Genomic DNA, 19,861 nt, shown 5'->3' on the forward strand with positions numbered 1-19,861 from the left:
ACCAGCGCAAAAGCCATGCAGAGCTGCTCCTCTTCTGTCCCTTGCAATGAAGCTAAAAAGCAGACGACGCACAGCATTTAGAAGGCGCGGTGTTGTTCTCTCGCAATCCGGCATGTGCTGTAGCTTTCCAATCACGAGAGGTCTACTAAACCAGTCCCCAAATAAAATACACGTCTTTTTATTTATGCCGAGAATCACGCGTTTTAGAAGTACAGTTTCTTTTTGTGGGACTATGTTAGTCGCGGAGGCAATCGGCTGTCGCGCTTCTGTCATCTGGGCGGGAACTCCCCTTTTTTTTTAAAGTTGTACCCGGCTATAGCACTTGGATCTACATAAAGCAGACTAGAAGTTTTCCTTCAACGCTTAGCTATTTGTCATGCGAACTGCCCTGTGACAGGCGGGATGACAGATTATTCGTTCTAATGTGAAAAGGCAATGAAAATGTGTGTTCTTTCCCAGATATGTTCGTTATTGGAGGAATAGAGAGAGCCTAACCTTTTATTATTGAGGAAACAAAGTGTTATTCGCCCTGGGTGCGCAATTTCTCCATTCTGGGAAACCTTCGGGCCTGGTCATCTCCCTGGCTCGATTCACCAGTGCTAGCTCGTCCTCGGAATCCAGGCTTGACAGCTGGGCCTCCCACCGCTCATCGGTGGTTACGTACTCTGGCTTTGTTCCTGGTGTTCGTCTGCACCAGACGGTGTAAGGTGTTGTGGACTTTGCAGAATTACGAAAACGGGGTGGGTGTCATTCTGTGCAGTAACATACCGTAAAGGTAGGTTTGTAGACATCTGATTGTTACTGCCTCCTCCCTGATTAAATTGGGGTGTGGTGCGGGTTAGATTCATCGGTCTGATCTGTAGTGTTGTATGATGTCGGTGTGCATACTTCCTTGGGTCGTCGTCTATCGTTGGTACGTTTGGCAGGGGTCCCAGGCGAATATGAACTCTGGCTGCGGCGTTTGATGCCGAGTTCCCTGTCAGGGTTTCGTGCTCCGGAGTCCAGACGATGTATGTCCTAGTGAGTTTCTTCGCGCACTTTGTGACGCTTAGAGCTTGTTTGGAGATTCTGTCTTTCTCGTAGCTTCTGCACCAGTCAGTGAGGGCAATGGCGTTCTCTTCGCAGGTAGCAATGGCCAAGGATATGGGTACTTCTTCGGCTGCGTCCATTTCACTTGTGAGGGATGTGGACGCTGCTCTATCTGTTCCCGTGCCGTTAAAGACACAACGGCGAGAGCTGGGATGCTTGGGCATTTCGCCGCCGTTCATGTGTCTCGTGTCCGGCTTTCTTTCGTAGCTCTTGCGTAAAGCTTCAGTACTTGCTTTCCTTCTTTCTAAGTGGTGTACTAGATACACGGTTCTTGGTATCTGTGCAACTGTGGTATTTCTCCTTCACTAGTGACGGAATTGTTCTTTTATCGTTCGGTGTTTCTAGCCCTTCCGTTGCCCAAGTCTTCTGAGGGTGGAACTTCCCATCTAGGTCAGCTTCAGTCAGTCTAGTTAAATTATGGGGTTTTGCGTGCCAAAACCACTTTCTGATTATGAGGCACGCCGTAGTGGAGGACTCCGGAAATTTCGACCACCTGGGGTTCTTTAACGTGCACCTAAATCTAAGTACACAGGTGTTTTCGCATTTCGTCCCCACCGAAATGCGGCCGCCATGGCGGTCATTCTAGTTGACAGAATTTTTGTGCTTCATCTAGCTCCTCCCAGGTGTTAAGAATGCCCAGGTGGAGCAGTCTTTCTGTCAGTCATATTTCCGAGATGCCAATGGCGAGCTTGAAGGCCTTTCGCATGAGAATGTTCAGTTATTCCACCTTTGCGTTTTTGAGGTCGAGGTGAGTTGTGCCGAAGGTGATCTTGCTGATTAACGCTTGAATGATTCTCACAGTGTCTTGTTCCTTTAGTCCGTGTCATTCGTTTGCAACTCGTCTAACATTGTGGGCGACCTGCGTGACGATGTGTTGCAGCTTGCATAGAGTGGCTGCTCCCGACCCGTCTTTGTGTATGACGAGGTTGAGGATTCTCATCAATTCCACCTTAGGTATCTTGACCCTGAGAAGAACATGTTCTGTGTGCGGGACTTCTTCCTTGGGAGGTATTCGTCTGGTCCTTGCTTTCAGTACGATAAGTTGGACTTCTGCGGTGTGCAAGAAAGCCTACAGGGCTTGAGGTACTCCTTGGTCTTGTCGTTCGCTTCAAACATCGCAGTTTGTTGGAGCCCCGTGGATTCTCCTCTTCTCTAGAAGGTTAGATTTTTAGTGGATGTATAAAAAAAGTTAACATGGGCGTGAAGAGCACTGTTGTAATTACAGTATGATTTCCCTTCTTTTTTTCTGTTGGCATGTTTGTCATTTCCTGCCAACTCTGCCCCTTTCTGACAACCGGAATGAAAATTTTGCCAAGCATCGGTATCGTTTAAGCGTTCCATTGAATACGTACCTAGAGACAGGCTTCTAGGAAATGTGACTATGCGTTCAATGCTCCCCTACTCACATTCGGAAAGCAATTTCTTCTTTCTTTCCTTTCTTTTTTTTTTTACTTTGGATAACCGCCTTCTTTGACGTCTTATCTATAACCACAGCACGTGACGTCGCAGTATAATTTGCCGCAATTTTCTCCGAAAAATTTTTTTGGGGGGGCATAACGGAAAGCTCTAAAACAAACGGCGTTGCGTGAAGAGTCAGAATTACTGCGGCGCCTTCATGAACAGCGAAACACATTAGTCAGAAACGTCACATTAGGCGCGCGAGTCACGCAGTAATCCCGGAATTAACCCGTGAGCCCCTGCACGTTCGCGATTTCAGGCCCCTCAGCACTGCACATCGCTGAGCATCCCACGCGTAGCCCCTGCTGCGACGGGCTTTCAAAAAATGTGAGGATCATCCGTCAGGGTCATTTTACAAATGCTGACGACGAGCAGCCCGACGGCTGCTCGCGCGAACAGCGCCGAACAAATACGTGATACGGGCTGGTTCGCCGCAAACTTGTTCTTGACATGGCGGGGACTAATGGACTCCCTGCCACAACCGAAAAAAAAAAGAGGGTCTTTGATAAGACAGAGAGAGCAAAAAAAAAAGTGAATTTCAGAGGAGCTGAAGGCGGTTCCAGCATGATGAATAGCCCGCCGCGCCGAGACAAGGAAATGCCTCCAACGGCATTGTGAAAATGAATGAATGCGCTACGGCTTGAGGCCGGACAACTTTTCCCCTCCTTCTGTTCATGTGAAGCATTTCAAGGCTCACTGTGAATAAAAAAAAAACTAGAGCGGGCCGAACGCGCTGGTACGTATGCGTGATTTATTATGATGGCCATGTGTATAGGATCAGTGCCGAGCCTAAAGATAGTAAAAATTTGGGCTCACGGGTTTCGATTTGTTACCGGCGGTTGCTTAGTGCTGCTGATTCGGTAGTTTGGTTTGGTATACGAGATATATTTCCACGATTTTCATTTTGCCTTCCCTTGCTCTCGCTGGAAAAGAGGCGGTCTTTTAGGCGTTCATTCATGGGTTGATGTGTTGGGATTGCGCAATTCCGTTTGCAATTACGTAGTGGGAGGCATGCGTTTGCAGCGTCGATGTCACGTGACGTAAAACTGACGCAAGCACGCTGCGTAAAAGTGCATAAAATTTGTCTCTCCTCACGGACGCACATAAACAAATTAATATAACATCCGTTGCGCGTCCGCCACTGAGAAGGCGCCTTAAGATTACGAAGAGCGAGTCCAGCATTGTTTCCGCCTTTAGTGCCATTGGTGAGAATGACCAGAGGTTACAACAACAAGAACAACAATTATTATCGTGCTATTTTCGTGCCTCACACCACAAGAAGTATCGGGAAAGAATAAATGTCCAAGGCTTGGCAATTCCAAAACACTATGGCGACGACTAAAGTTTCGGCAGAAAGAAAATTGTGCACAATTGTGTGCGGCGTCGTAATTACCGCGGTGGCACCACGTTAAGGTAATGTTCGTACTGACGCTGTAATCACAACAGTGGAGCCAGTTTACTGAACTCTCCAGTCCGGAGAAAGGTGAAATCAAATGAAGGTCTGCTGCACCATCAATTTGTTGCTAGAGTATTGCTCATTGCGGGCTAAATAGCTGCGAAAGGACACGCTTGAAACGTGCCATGATGGCTTTCCCGCAAGACTCGATTGCCCAAAACGCGGCGGCCAACCCATTGTCGAGATATGTAGTTATCGTATTGTTACGGCTTCGCTTAATATTGTATCACTGCACTGATTGTGCGGACGCAAAAGCGACTCCCGAATTACTGGGAGCTGCAGAGCACTCACTATTTCAACGACGCAATCTTTACCCTATTGTAGGTAGGTGTGCATTGCGAGAAAGCCAGCTTCACACCTTTGAAGGACGGTGTTTGTGGTGAAGCCAACGGTACGGGCGCGCCATCAGAGTGATAAAATTATGCTGAACACCGGCGATGTACCAATGAAGATTCATGTTACCTACACCTAAAAAAAAAGAAAGAAAGAAAGGGAAAAAGAAGCAGGAACAACAGGTTAAGCGCTTGCCCAATTTGTTAGTGAGCGCTTGTTCTTTGTTCTGCTTTGCTTGTGTTCATGTCCGGAAGTGGCGTACGCAGATGTAAAATGGAAGCGTTGACAGCGGGTGACCTCACGCCGAAACCAGAGGTACGCTCATGAATACGAGGGCGAATCAGAAAGTACTTGCCCGTATCTTTTTTAGTCTAATTACAGGCGTAAATGCGAAGTCAACTTATCCATTCCCAGCGGCGGACCTTTTTTCGAACGGCCAGGCCTTATATGCCGGTAGCTCCGCTGCACGGCGCTGCTGTCAGTTTTTGTAGATGGCGGTTGTGCTGCACACGTCCATGGCGGACGAGCAACGAAGTGTGATTCGTTTGCGATGGAGCAAGGGACGAACGCCTATACAAATCCACAGGGAAAGCGGCCTACGTTTGGGGAAAGGTGTCCCACTTTGAGAAGGGTGAGGGCGTGGTGGTGTGAGTTCGCAAAAGGCCGTGAAGACTAGCATGACAATGAGTGCTCGATGGGGGGAGGGCTGCGAGCGCGACGCTGCTTCTACAAGGGCAACTCAAATGTAGTGCTGCAGTGCGACAAATGCCTGAACTGGTGCGGGGACTATGTGGAAAAATAGTACAAGGTACGTAGAATACAACGTATATATTTGCAATTGCCTGTACGTGTCGTATTTTGGCTAATAAAAAAAAATAGGGGCAAAGACTCATTCGCCTTCGTACGTTTCACCTGGAATCCTTGAACTGGAACATTTTGCATAAATGCACCACCGGCTAAGCATAGGCTCCCGTTGCTTTGGTCGAGCTTCTTGCCACTGTTACTGTATACCTCCCGTGATATCGTTCCACGTCAGTTCCAGAAAGTAAGTAGAACATTTTAACCTTATTGAACACAATTCGCGCCAGCTAAGTGGAACATATTTGCAAATATTTGCCGCCGAGTAGAACTGATGTGGACCGAGATTAATGCTGTACGACACAAATACCTCTCATGTCTTCTTCTTTGCGGACGCACGGTCGTTCCCGGCATTAATTAGGTCAGAGGAAAGCTGACAATGCGAAACATGCTTTCTGTTTCGAACATTCGCCGTGGTTGTCAGTTCTTCGTTTTTTGGAGGCCCATGAGCGACTTCACACTTTGACCCTAACATTCAATTGACAGGTGAGCGTAACGTCAGTTGTCGCCGTAAACTCCATTTCACTCTAAGCGGAAATACACCATAATGAAAATAAACATTTGCTTGACGCACGCTTGACAATAACTGAATAAAATCTTTGTCAAAAAGTTCGGCAGCATGTTACACTCCTGTAACACGTGAAGGAGAAAGCCTGCTGTACACTTGGTAATTCGCTCTCTCGCATCGCTGCGTTGCTGTTTTCGCAGTTAGGCTTATTCGGCTCGTTTTCGATGCTTAGCTGCGGCTTCGCGTGCACTTGTAGCGGAGTCAAGACTCGCGCCAACGACGTTTCTCTTCGACTTTGAGTTGTATCCCTTCTGCAGGGCATTGAAACGTATGCTGTTCTGTGTGCTGTATGGGTAATATCAATGAATGTATGCACTGTTCGCTTTACTTTGGTGAGCGCTTGTAGAATGTGCATAGCGAGAGGGATGAGCCATTTCATTTTCTGCTTGCTTATGAAGCTATAAGCAATTGAGAAGGCCGCATGTTTTTTTGTGCGACTCGGCTAGACGGCGCGTTTCTGTAAGTTATATGCGTGATTCCAATGAACGTATGCACTGTACGCTTGCATCACATTGCTGACTGCTTGTAGCCGTTGCATTACAAGAGGGATGAGCCATTGCATGTTTTTGCTTGCTTAGGGGGCAGGACCTATGCCGATGATGATAGTTTTTGTACCATTGGACCGGACAACCCTTTTTTTTTTCAAGGCCATTGGGGCTATGAGCCACTTAAGGCTTTTGCATTAAAATTGAAGCAGAAACTTCACTAGAGTTGTCTAAGCATGCGTAAGCATTATGCCACTTGCTCATCTCCATGCAGCCCGGTGGATCCGCGCAGTAGGAATATTATGAAACTTTTCCGACTAGTATAAACACTTATCAACCATTATCTGACTACATGAAACCTTTATAGCTTGTAATCAACCTTATTTAACTCTATCCGACTCTTATCAAACCTAAATGGTTCTTATCGGTCCTTATCAACCTTACCGGGCATAGTCCGACACTTATCAACCCTTATCAGTCTTTATCATCCTTATATCAACCTTATTCAAATTAATCTGACCATTATAAGCCTTTACCGCTCTATCGAACCTTATCCACCCGCGTCGAACCATTATCAACCGTGATGATACCCACATAGCCCTTCATCTCTCCTTATAATATTTATCAACTCATTGACTGCTTATCTGTCTGCGTTGCGCAACTCATTGACTGCTTACTTATCTTTTTGCGCGACGCGAAGCGTATGGACCCTCAGAGATCAGTTGCGTTTGGGTCATTCGGTCGATTGGTCTTACTCAGGGCAACAAGGAAAGATGAAAAAATTCAAGGGGCACGTGGGCGAAGCATTGCGACCACGTGACTCGAGCGACACGTCAGCAGAAGCACGGCGACGTCCAGTGGCGACACTGGTGGAGTCACGTGACTCGAGCTGCAGGTCAGCAGTAGCGCCGCGACGTCACGCGAATAACGGTGTTCGTCACAAGGTGCGCGCATTGCAAGGTGGTTGGTTCGACTCCTAACAAAGATCGTGTGTTCTAGTGCCGCAAGTCTACCTGGCTTAAATGTACCTCAATTAATGTTGCCTTAGCACCAGAGGTAGTGGGTTCGACTCCCAACGAAAGTAGTGGGTTCGAGTGCGTTAATTACATCTGCCCTAATTAACTGCCCTAATTAAGTTCGCCTTAACACCAAAGGTCGTGCGTTCGACTCTCACCAAAGGTCGAGGGGGCGAGTGCCCTAATTCTATCTCAGTTACTGTACCTTAATTAGGTTGGCCTTAACACCAAATTTCGAGTGTTAGACACCTGCCAAACGCCGTAGGTTCGACTACCATCGAAGGTCGTGAGTTCGGGTGCCTTTATTAACTTATCTTAATTAACGATAACTTAATTAACTTCACCTTAATTAACACAGAAAGTGGTGAGTTCGACTTGCACCAATGGCCGTTGATTCGACTTCCACGAAAGGTGAAGGGTTCGATGACTTTGGTCACGCCAACGCCAACGCCGGATTTCCCGCCTCATGAGCACATAATGCTTCCGCATTAAAAGCAAGTCGGGGCAGGAAATGAAGGCGACGAAGGTTAGTGATTGACTACCTGCCATGAACGCGGTCCTGTCCTTCCGGTGGTATCACTGTCGACATACTTGTCTGCAGCTAGCCCGCGGAAGCGCACAATTAAGGAAGTATTCTGTAATTCTATGTTAACTGCTTCGCCTGAGTTTCCGAATTCCTTATATCCTTGATATACGGTGAACGTGTTAATACACTAAGTCTTGAATTCGCCAAATTAGGCTGTAGCGTTCTCTTCCTAAAGCTTTACGGGCAAATATCTTGTCTGCTCAATTTTCTGCCTTGAAGATGAGATAATAGGTCATTTCTATATGTTGTGCGTACGATTAAATATTTTTGAACAATAATTTCAGAATAGTTTTATGTCAAATTGGTCAGGAATTATCAGTTTCCTCTATCCTTTCACTTGGAGCGTCGACTATCGGGCACAGCCACATATATGTCTACACCGGCACGCAATATTTAAATATTGTTTCAAAGCGGTTGCCTCATTAAAGTTATTTTATTAATGTAATATCGCGAATTCCTTTCCCGCACTTTTCCCTTCATCCTACGGTATTGATCCTTTTGCATCTGTGATATGGACTTTGTGCTTTCTATCAATTTAGTAAGTGAATTTTAATGATAACTTTCTTTATCTACCTTGTTCTTGTCTTATCCTTCACAGTGGATATGAACCATGACGTAAAAGGAAAAGGACCACATCAACGCCTAAGCCACTACTGCTCCACCATTGCTGTGGAAATCACCATAACTGCAGAAGCAGACTCGCTATATTACAAGTCTACAGTGTCACGGCGTTAGAATCCTAACAGTTTTCCCGAAGTTTCAGCTGTGGGAGACAACAGCATGGAAAATAGGCCATCAAAAGTTAAAAGATCACCGCCCAAGCACTCTGTACAGATGGTTAACAAGCGAAGCTGAAACGAGCGGCCCCAGTGTTTATCACAGGGTTAATCCAGATGGTTCATTAAACGACGGCTTGGTAGGCTGCCGGATCTTCGGTACGTGGTTGTTGCTGTTGCACTCGGCTGCACGAGCCTGTTCTTGTGCACGGGCTGATGCAACGGCACGGCGTAGACAAGATCGTTCCCAGTTCGGTTCGCAGCATTGCTGATCGAAAGCTGCCTGCTCCTCAGGAGTACGTATGACGCATGGCCTACCCATTTCTGAGCCGGTGAGAATTTACTGCACGCTCGTTCGGCTGCGACGGAGAGCAAAGATGTCACTACTGGCGCAGCTAATACAACATCACCTAAACAGCCCAAGGCCTTTTCACTCCGATCCATGGCGTCATGTTACCGGCCCTACTGCTATAGAATCTAATGGGGATGCTCCCGAGTAGGCAGTAGGGATTTTAACGTTACCGCTTTCATCACGGGAGCCTTGTCGATGGAAATTTCGGGCCATGTAGTGTGACGTCTTGAATTGGAGTAAACAGGCCCTGTGCTATCTAGGTGGTGCTGGCTAATCGCACGCCTGTCTTTCTTTCATTTTTTTTCTCGCATGCGCATGTGGTTGCGCGGGAGGCGTTTTCGGCGTACAGGTGACCGCCAGATGGACGAACGGAGGGACTAGTCGGCTAGCCATATACAGCTTCACTGTAATAATTTTTCTAAAGACGACAAGGTTTGATGCTACAACGAGGAAATTTCGGCAATTTGATATCTGTTCGCCGTGACAGGCAGGCAGGCAAGCAGGCAGTGGCAGGTACTCGGAATTTAATGAACACATGGCTAATGGAAGTGAGAAGTCACGGCCGAAGCAGCGATAAAGAAACGCAACAGCCTTCTTCTGGATAAACAAATCCAGTAGCGGACAGCGTCCGTGCCAATCCACTACACGTGCGCGCGACAGCGGAATAGAAAAAAAAAAAGAAAATGAAACGCGGCAGCGGCGCAAGACAAACATGCGGGAAAATGCGGACAGCCTCCGAAACCGGGAGTGGTGAGTGGAAGGATCTGCATAACATTATCTCACTCATTTGCCAAAGCGCAAACACGCTACTGAGAAGTCTCTCTCAACGTCAGTAGGCAGCAGTTTGTAATAAGGCCCGGCGCAGAACGTACTTCCGGAAACAAGCCTCTCGTGTCTGCACAGATGAGTTCCGCATGTTGTCGGTGCGCTTCGAGTATTTTTACCACACTGTGCGGCTGCGCAAAGAAAAAAAAAAAACTAAACTAGGTCCTGTCAACTTTCGTGCTTCGTGTGCGCGGGTGCACTCACTTCGAAACTACGGTTTCAGCAAACTTGCGGCTTACTAGTTGTTGCGGAGTAAAAGCGTTCACAAGTATGCTGTATTGACAAATAAATAAACTTTGAAACTTTCAAACTTTCAAACTGTACGGATGCAACGAAAGTCCTAGAAAAATGATGGTAGCATTCGGAAACGTGCTCATGTTTGCGAAACATGATTTAGCGTAGACTGCCAGGGAGGCGCGTAATTGTAAGCTCACGAAGCACGAACGAAGAATGTGACAACAGTTTGAGCGACAGCGCATGCCCTAGAAAAAAGTGCCCCCCCCCCCAAAGAAAAAAATACAGGAAAAAAAAAGAAAAATCGATGGCAGTGTGAGTGACCAGTGAGGTTGGCTGTCGGTCCGCATCATGTAAAACTGGCAGAATTGCCTGACATACTTCTGATATTGGAAGTGGCCACAGCTTTAGATAAGCAATATATAGCTATATATTCACCGGCACACCTGCAACGAGGACTTGACTTGATGAGCACGATAAAGTTTATACATAATCATTATCTGCTGCGAGCGTACCTGTCACATTAGCCACGACAAGCAACAAAATGGCCGTGTGAGGAACTAATCCCACCATGTTTCTTTTAGCCAGGCAGAGTGGTCACTAATGCGTATAATGAATGTATAGTAATGACACTGATAAAGAGATATCGCATGTATATGCATATAAGTTTGCCGTAATTTTAATGAACTATAAACAAGTTTCTGCAAAACTCCTCAATCCTTGTACTTGACGAAACGAAGAGTGTTGGAACTCACGCCCATTTCATTCCAGTCTTCAATGGACGTATTGACAGCGTTGCTTGCCCAGTATGTATTTGAGCACTGGACCAACGTAACTAGAAGAACGTGCCACCCATGCAAGACACTCTTGCAAACACGAGAAAAGAAATTGCCCGACGCAATACCAGTTCACATAGGCATACGTATAACAGAGTTATATAGGCACATATAATTACATGTGTGCGTGTGCGTGTGCGTGCGTGCGTGCGTGTGTGTGCGTGCGTGCGCGCGCGTGTGCGTGTGCGCGTGTGTGTGTGCGCGTGTGTGTGTGCGCGTGTTTGTGTGTGTGTGCGTGTGTGTGTGTGTGTGTGTGTGTGTGTGTGTGCGTGTGCGTGTGCGTGTGCGTGTGCGCGTGTGCGTGTGCGTGTGCGCGTGTGCGTGTGCGTGTGCGTGTGCGTGTGCGTGTGTGTGTGTGTGTGTTTTGCCCAACCAGGTAGCACGAAAAGCACATAGAACTAGAATACGTCACACATCGGCGCACTTTGTAGTGCGCTCGAGAACCAAGGTAGCTGCGGAATCTCTGTCGGTAATTTCCAAGAGATTCACGGTATGTCTCCTGTGCTCTTTTATTACGCAATGCCTCTATGATATTGCGTAATCATGCTTGCATATTCGATATCATATGCTGGTTGTTATACGACGAAATGCTGTGCGCTGCACTGTACAAGTTTTTACGAAGGCGTTATTCTAAACTTTTCTGTGACTCGTAATGGAACCCAGAAAAAGTAACAGCAACATTTACAGCAGTGGGTTACTATGAGTTATCCACGTCATCGCTGTCGCGGACGTTCCGCAAGACCGCCGTCGCTAACGTGAAAGTGACGCACTTAATTTGGGCTTGTCCTGAACATCATCAGGTCCGTGCCCACTTCCCCCGTTGTATAGACGTTCGCCTACAGGTCGCCCCTCCCTACCTCGCTCGCCGGATTCATAGACCCTTGTATCGTTTCTTATGAGACATCCTGAGGGAAGCAAATATGTTTCTACCCTGATGGACGTACCGCTGTTAAATGCCTAAAAGCAGGCTTCCGAATAAAATGAAAAGCACGATTCACAGCATTGTCGAACCTAGGATATATTGACGCAAAATGTGGTGGCATCCGGAGTATCTTTTGAGGAAAGAAAAAGATGAAGAAGAAAGATATACACACTGGCTATATACCCTTTCTGTGTCACTATTTGCCACTCGGAGCCATACTCTACGTTTCGGAATTTGCAAACCCAGCTACAAGCACTTCAATTTCCCTTTATAATAAACCCCGATTGGGAAGAGTAAGAGGAACAACGGCGTCCAATAAAAACAATCATATGCAGCCAACCATAAAGTCGACGAAACCTTGGAAATAATCAAATTCCTTAAAGCTAAATTTTGCAGAATGAAACGTGAGCGGGGCGTCACATGCTGTTTTTTTTTTCATATCGCGATACTTCACGGTGTTTGACGTCCTTGACGGCAAGTTCAACGCACTGGAGGCGAGGAGAGGGACGCTGGAATTTTGTGCTCTTGAGAACAATGCGCCTACTCTGGCCGGAATCCCGGCATCTTGCGGTACACAAATCCTCCAAGCGGCTACACCTCGTAGCATTTTACAGGATAGGCTAACTGGCAGATACAATCATGGAGGCCCAACTTAAGGCAGTTGGAATCTGACAATGGAATTGCTGGGGTTTTCAGTGCAGGAGGGCTGTCCTCCAGCACTTCGTTAGATCCCATACGGAGGAGATACACGCCATTCTACTTCAGAAAACACTTTCTGACGTGGCCACGTTACAGGTTTACATATCAAACGTGGTTTATGGTGAAGGGAAGAGGGGCATTTGTACGCTCGTCTCCAAAGGATGCACGTCCGTTGCACATGTCTGTTGTTAGACTCCAGCAAGGTTGAGCACTCTTTTGTTGGAATCATTCCGAGTGGTCAGTTTTCATGTAGCATCTTTATACTCCACACCCACAGTTTTCTAAGTATCTAAAACAGAGGTTCGCACCGCTCTTTAGCCGGGCATCTGGTAAAGCCGGTGGTACCCCGCTCATCGTTGCCAGCGACTTCAACGTCCCGCACAGGGCGTAGGATTACTCGGGAACTACGCCTAAGGGAGACGGCCTGTGGCAGGTGGCGGCTAATCACTACCTCACACTCGTCTCGGACCCGGCGTTCCCGACCAGGATCGGCAACTTATGTTCGCCGATTTGACCTTTGTCAAGAACATCGAGGCTGTGTCTTGGCACAACCTGAACGAGGATTTACGCAGGGATCACAACATATTCGCGACTCGCATCAAGGTGAAGAGCAAACCACTTAGGCAATTCATCACGGACTGGGATCAGTTTTGCCAGATTAGAAAGGAGCGGGCTCAGATTCAGGGCTCGTCTATCGTGCTGGAGCTCTGGGTAACGCAGCGCAAAGAAGGCGTCAAATCGGTGACAAAGAAGGTCCAGACGGACCTAGAGATCGATAGAATGGACAGCCGCCTCTCACACCTTCTGGAGGCCAAAGAGGTGCGTCTCTACAGGTGGAAGGGGCAGCGACTCAACCGCAGGCTCTGCAAGAAGATTGCGAAGCTCAATCTAACCACCAAAGACTACTGCCAACTCCTCGCCAGGCAGCAATGGGACGAGGTGTGCAACTCGGTCGACAGCCAAATGCGAGTCGACGGCAAGTGCAATCTACTCAAGCACCTGCTGAACGAGTCCTACTCCAAATTTAATCAGAGTAAGGACATCAGCACAGTACTCTACGAGGACAGGCAGTCCGATATAGAAAGCGCCATCTTGGACGCGCTGACAAACAAGTACCTATATATCGGTACCTCGAGCCCCGCGCATTATTCGTCCTATAAGTGGTGCCGCTGCCTGGAGCTCGACGAGCCTTTCCACATCAACCAGGTTAGGGAAGTTCTCTAGAACCGCAACGGCAGGGTCCCAATGGCATCTCCAACAGGGCACTTCGAAACCTGGAAGGCTGCGCCATCGAATCCCTCACAGAAGGAATGAACCGCGTCTCGGAGCAGGGCGCCGTCGAGGAGTCCTGGAAGACGGCGTCGGTCGTCCTCATCCCCAAGCAGGTTAGGCCTCCGAGGCTGGCTAACCAGAGACACATGTCCCTCACGTAATGCGTGGGCAAGGCGGCAGAGCACGTCATACACAGGCACATCTCAATTCACATCGAGGGGAACACTCTCTTCCCATACACCATGATCGGTTCCCGCTCGTCCCTGTCAATGCAGGACGCCCTGAAGCTACTCAAGCACCAAATTATTACAATAACCCGAGGAATGTCCGGGCCATCTTGGGAATCGACTTGGAAAAAGCCTTCGACAGCATTACCCACACGCATATCCTGGACTCCGTTTCGGAGCTCGGTGTTCTAAGGAGGGGGCTCAAGCCCAAGGGCTGGATGCCGCTGTTAGCAGTCGACATAAACCTCCGCCCGAGTAACGGTAATCCCATTCCCAGGATGGACGTCCTTAGAGTTCTAGGCATGCTGATAGAGTGTAACGGCTGTAACAGTCGAACAATCAACAAAGTCACCACGGAGACAGAGGATCTGATTAGACTAATCAACAGAGTCTCCAACAGGTGGCGAGGTCTCAGAGAAGACAACCTTCTGAGGCTCTTTCACGCCTTCCTCATGAGCCACATCACGTACGTGGCTGCCATGCACTGCTGGCTAGGCCGCGTGAAGAAGAAGCTGGACATGCTAGTTCGAAAGAGCCTAAAGAGTGTCTGGGCATTTCCACACAACCCAGCATCGAGCGACTCATGCAGCTAGGGGTTCACAACACTCTGGAAGAGATCATCGATGCCCAGGAATCTGCCCACGTAGCTCGGCTGTCGTCTAAGCCGGCCGGAAGGAAGATTTTGGCCGTACTTGGCCTAGACGGCACATTCGTTAGGGAGCGGCGACATCCATCAGCTCTCTGATGCCGGCCAGCATTCAAAGGCCTCTCCTTTCCCTCGTAACGTTCACCCACAGAACAACGTCGGCAGCCCTAGGACAAGGGCCGTCGCGCTTCTCAGGCATGTTAGGGACGAACCTCGCTGGCTTGCTTCATAGAGGACGTCAAGTATAGCCACTCCACCAGGTTCCCTGCCATTGTCATTGATCACAAGGGTTCGAACCTCAATTCCGTATCTTGCAAAGATTGTACTCCCTGCAGGGACGAGCAGGCGGTCATAGTGCTCGCCCTCCTGGACGATAGTAGATCGCAAATCTACTCAGACTCTAGATCGGCGGCTAGGGTCCCATTTCCGTCGAAGCTTCCAAAAGTCTCGGCAATAACATTATATCTCCGCACACCATTACTTGGTTTCCGGCACACCTTGATTCTCAGGTAGACTCTCTCACCAACCTCAATGCTACTGCTCACACTCCGGCTCGCACTCTAACCCTCCGCACCGGGGAGCACGCAGGTCTGCATGATGGGTACGGGCCATTTAAAGACATTTTATTCACCTTTAACTCAGTCACCTTGCACTATGAAATGAGCCGGTAGGCTTTTCCGCCTCCGCACGGTAAACTCTCCAGATCTCAGGCAATCACACTCAGAATGTTGCACACTAGGTCATATCCCATTTATTCTCCGGACGCATTCGAGTCAACCTGCCCGGACTGTGGGTCGATTAGCAGCTTAGACCGCATGCTCTGGCGGTGGCCCTCGTTACGGGGACCCAATCAAGTCACCGAGGAGGAGCGGAGCTCTGCCATCGAGAGTGCCGAGCTTCTCCCACAACTCCAGGCTGTCCAGAGAACCCACGATGCGGCGGTGAGGCTTAGGCCTCCCCGTCCCCACCTGGTACCGGCCCGCGGTTCTGTTCTAAGTGCGGCGCTTCTCAGGACCTCATTAAAGTTCTTTGTGGTTCTGTCTGTAATCCATATCGCTATGTCAGACGAAACTGTTGGCATCTGGCAAGCTATACATTTGGAACTTCACTGCTGTTGCCTGATTGCCGACGGCCATGCCCTTGATTAATCGCAAATAGGTTTCTGTCCTATCTGGTAAGCACGGCCTGCTATAGGGGCTACAATGCTTCGAGCGATGCGAGCGTACCATAGCGCCCTCCCCCCCCCCCCCCCCCCCTTACCTCCTCTCCGGGCTTATAGTCTCTCATTCGCGTGTGACAAATCTCGCTCGAAACCGACGATCAGTTCGGCGGTCCTTTCTTTTTTTAGGGAATTCAGATAGAAGTTTCCCCCGGGACATACCGAAGAGGGAGAGGCTAAACGGAAGAGCTGGGTAAATTATGTCCCGTCATTACCGCGCCGAGCGGCCGCGGAATGAATGCGGCCAACTTTTCCGATTCGCGCGCGCAAGTTGTGGCGGTCGGCAATATTTTTCAACGCAACTCTCTCCTTCTCTCTGCCTCTCTATCTCTCACTCTCATTTCGAGCTGGTCAATTTGTGCTGGACAGAGTGGCGTGGGGCATAATTCACTCGGGTAATTAGCTCTCACACGTCCCCGCGTGTGGACATACGAACGTGATTTCACCGCAACCGGGGAAGAAGCGCGTGGTTTCCGCCGCGCCAAGAATTAGCGTCGTGCCGCAATGTCCGAAACCCCTTGCGCCATGGAAGTTCAAGGACGTCGCTGCGATAAACGAATATATAGCGCCGCAAAGCGTAGTGCGACAAAAGGTATTGTCCACTCGCAATATCACCGCTTGAATACCGGTTTCTTACAGCTCCTTTGGGCGCACGTGAAAGGCACTGCATAGAAACTGAGTTATGCATTCGGCTACAAAACATGGTAGATGCATAAAAAATACCTGCATCGGCTTACAATGACCCCACTCACTCGTAAACCGTCGACTGCCACTGCAAAACACCGCCATCGAGAATGTCGACGATGATGAACCTCTGTCATGGATCGCACCCACTGAAGGCGATAGGCCAAGAATCGGGCGGCAGGAGGTAGCCGAGTGAAATTCTCATTTGAAAACGACAAACGCAAAGTAAAAGAAAACAAGGACAAAAGGACATGCCGAATTAACTAGCCTAGTGAGCAGTCAGGCTGACTAACTAACACAGTGAGCAGTCAGGCTAACTACAGTAAGATATTACAGTCAAGGATAAAATCAATATTAGCAAAGAATTCGGAGAAACCAGTTTAGGTGAAATGAAAGCAGTTCTGATATGTAGAATGAATATACAATAATTAGCAGGGTAATCGCTTTGTTTCAGTTAAATAATCAATTACTGCGCAACAAACGTATCTGTGACTATAGCGTAGTGTCGAGGCTCCAAATGATAATAATAGTAGTATACTTATTCCTATTCGAATTTTCTATAGCGGAGCTTCGAGTAATATTGCGCAGCGCAGAACAGGACTTGCAGACAAGAGACGATGACGATGATGTGTTGTTGTTGCTAGCGTGCTTCGGCCTCCATGTTCTGGTGTCGGCTGGTGCCATCAGCATTAGGTGTTACGATGAAGTCTAGCGGCTAGGATACCTGGCGTTCACCCGGGAGGCTCAGGTTCGATTCCCGGCCGAAGCGCCCCAGCAACAACAACACTTCCTCGTCTCTTGTCTGCGCGTCCTGCTCTGTATAATATCTTTATCTGGTGTGAATATCGTCTGTATGATAAAAACTAGTAGACTATTGATTCTATTTCCTTACAATTGTGGTATAATGGGGACATCGTGAGACCAGTTCTACGTAAATAAGTATTCAATTGCGGGATGCCACAGCCTAATCTCGTGTATGCGACTTGTAACTGCCGAGAAGGACATTACTGTTTATTCCAGCAAAAACCGTGATGCTGAAATTCTGGAGATGGTGTCAGCGAGAATTTGTTTCAATCAGTTTGCAAACAAAATTTTCTGCCTCTGGATGCAGTGACGCAAGCTGCATCTCGTAAAAGAGGAATCAAAAGTCACCTTAAAGACGTTCTGACTAGTAAATCTGCCATTTCGTTTAAGTATAAACAAAAGTTCATGTGGATAGGAACCCACAGCAAACTAGTAAAACACACAAACCGAATGTTTGTGTGTACTTGTTTCACTTCGCACCGCAACAAGAAAGATAGATGTACTTCCACTTTGTCAGTTTGTTCCCACGACGCGCAGCCGAAACTATGCCATTTTCTACCGTGTTCCAGTGCACGATCATGCTCTGTGATCCACTTCTGTCCGACTCAGTGTCCGTGTAGCACTGACTTATACCGCTAGACAGGCGTGTTCTCGTGCACAGCGTGCACAATCGTGCGCTGCGCGAAACGAGACAAGCACTGCACACCTTCAACGGAAGTGCGCCGTGCAGCAAAAAAGTAAGGGAAAAAAAATATGAAGGCGTGCCCATGTGACGTGTGCGTCACGCGATCCTCCAGCTCCGGTATGGAAGAGCACGGGGAAGGAGATTCGCTTGCGGAGGCTAGACGGGGAAAGTGGAGAGAGTGTCTCTCAAGGGAGTGGCGCTCGCCTCCTGAAACTATGGGTTCGTGGCACTGAAATATTTCTATCTCAGCTATTAATGAACCAGTTTCAAAATTTCTTGCGGCTCGACGCTCCTTAGTGGGCACGTAACAACGTCCAGTGTATGACCAAAATTTTATATAGGGCCTGGTGAGGGGCCGTTTAACATAGCGCGTCCGCTACGGGAGCCTTCATTTTAGCTCTTATTTCATTCGGGCTAGAAGCGGTTTCACATTGCTAAGTTGCGATGATTGGTTGACGCCAGCGAAAGCGAGCCACTGCGAGAGGTTCGATTCACAGCCGCCGTGTACGGGCATGCCTGACAGTGGTAAAAGCCCAAAACCAAACTTACGGTGCTCTTTAAACCTGTAATGCCGAAGGATGGCTGAACATTAAGGTAATTTCAAACAACTTTCGAATGTGCCTTTCCATGGAGAACGTATTAAAGAAAAATGTTATAAAAAGCACTGGGGTTTCGGTGCGATATTTAAGAAATAGAAGTGGGGCCTGCATTTTTCCTTCTACCTAGGTGACATGTCACTGAGAAATTAATGAACATAGTCTATTGTCTATATCAGCCTAAAGTGAATTAGTGTTTATCTTTACTGTTCATTTACATAACACGGCACAGTTGATTGTGGAGTCTCAGTGCCGCCCTGTTGCGTCAGGACATTAAACCGGTGGGAGGCGGCGCCAAGAAGTAAACGCCGTAGCGATTGTTTATTTAGGCCAGCCAGCCATAGAGACGTGGGGTCACGGGAGCGGCCACTCAGGTCGAGCGAGCTAGCGTGTTCCATCGCGTTCACTGCGCGCGAACCGTCTTCTTCTGCGCCGGCGTTGGAGGCGATAGTCGCACCACTACAGAACTAACAGTTGTATCAACCAATCAATCAATCAATCAATCAATCAATCAATCAATCAATCAATCAATCAATCAATCAATCAATCAATCAATCAATCAATCAATCAATCAATCAATCAATCAATCAAATAATTAATCAGTCAATCAATTTATCTGTCGATCAATCCATCAATCAACACGATAGATAACTGCAGTATAGTCGGTGTTAGTGCTGCAAGAGTCCTGCACGGTTTATTCGAAAATGGAGCCACGATGTGGTGCCCACAGCCATTCACTTCACCTCCCAACATCCCAGTCGTGTTGTATGCACCTAAGCTAAGACGTCCATGATCTGCCATGGGTGTTTAATTGCAGCCGGATCCTATGGTCCCACGTAATATGCGGCTGGCAGCGGTGATACCTTTGATGGAGAGAATCGCAACTTCTTTACGCGCTGTCTTCCATTGCTCCGGGAATGTGACGTAGCCATCGTGGCATTTTTATCTCCAAAAACAATGTGAGGCCGGGCAGCGTCCTCAGCGTCGATAAATGGATGCGCAATTCTGAAAAGCGTAATCACCAGTTCTTCAATCCTTCAGCGTTCGCAGATGCGTTAGTGTGTTCGCCTTTTATTCCTAACCATAGGAAAAAAGAACTCCGCTCTGATTTGCCGCATGTAGGCAATGTATACCCGCAGACCACAAATGTTTAGGAAAGTCTCAAATAAACGTTTTAAAGGGCATGACAAAACGGTGCATTGACGAGGACTTGATCTAAGCACAGCATATAAGCA

The sequence above is a fragment of the Dermacentor andersoni genome, chromosome 9, assembly GCF_023375885.2.
Source record: "Dermacentor andersoni chromosome 9, qqDerAnde1_hic_scaffold, whole genome shotgun sequence".
NCBI classification, from domain to species: Eukaryota; Metazoa; Arthropoda; class Arachnida; order Ixodida; family Ixodidae; genus Dermacentor; species Dermacentor andersoni.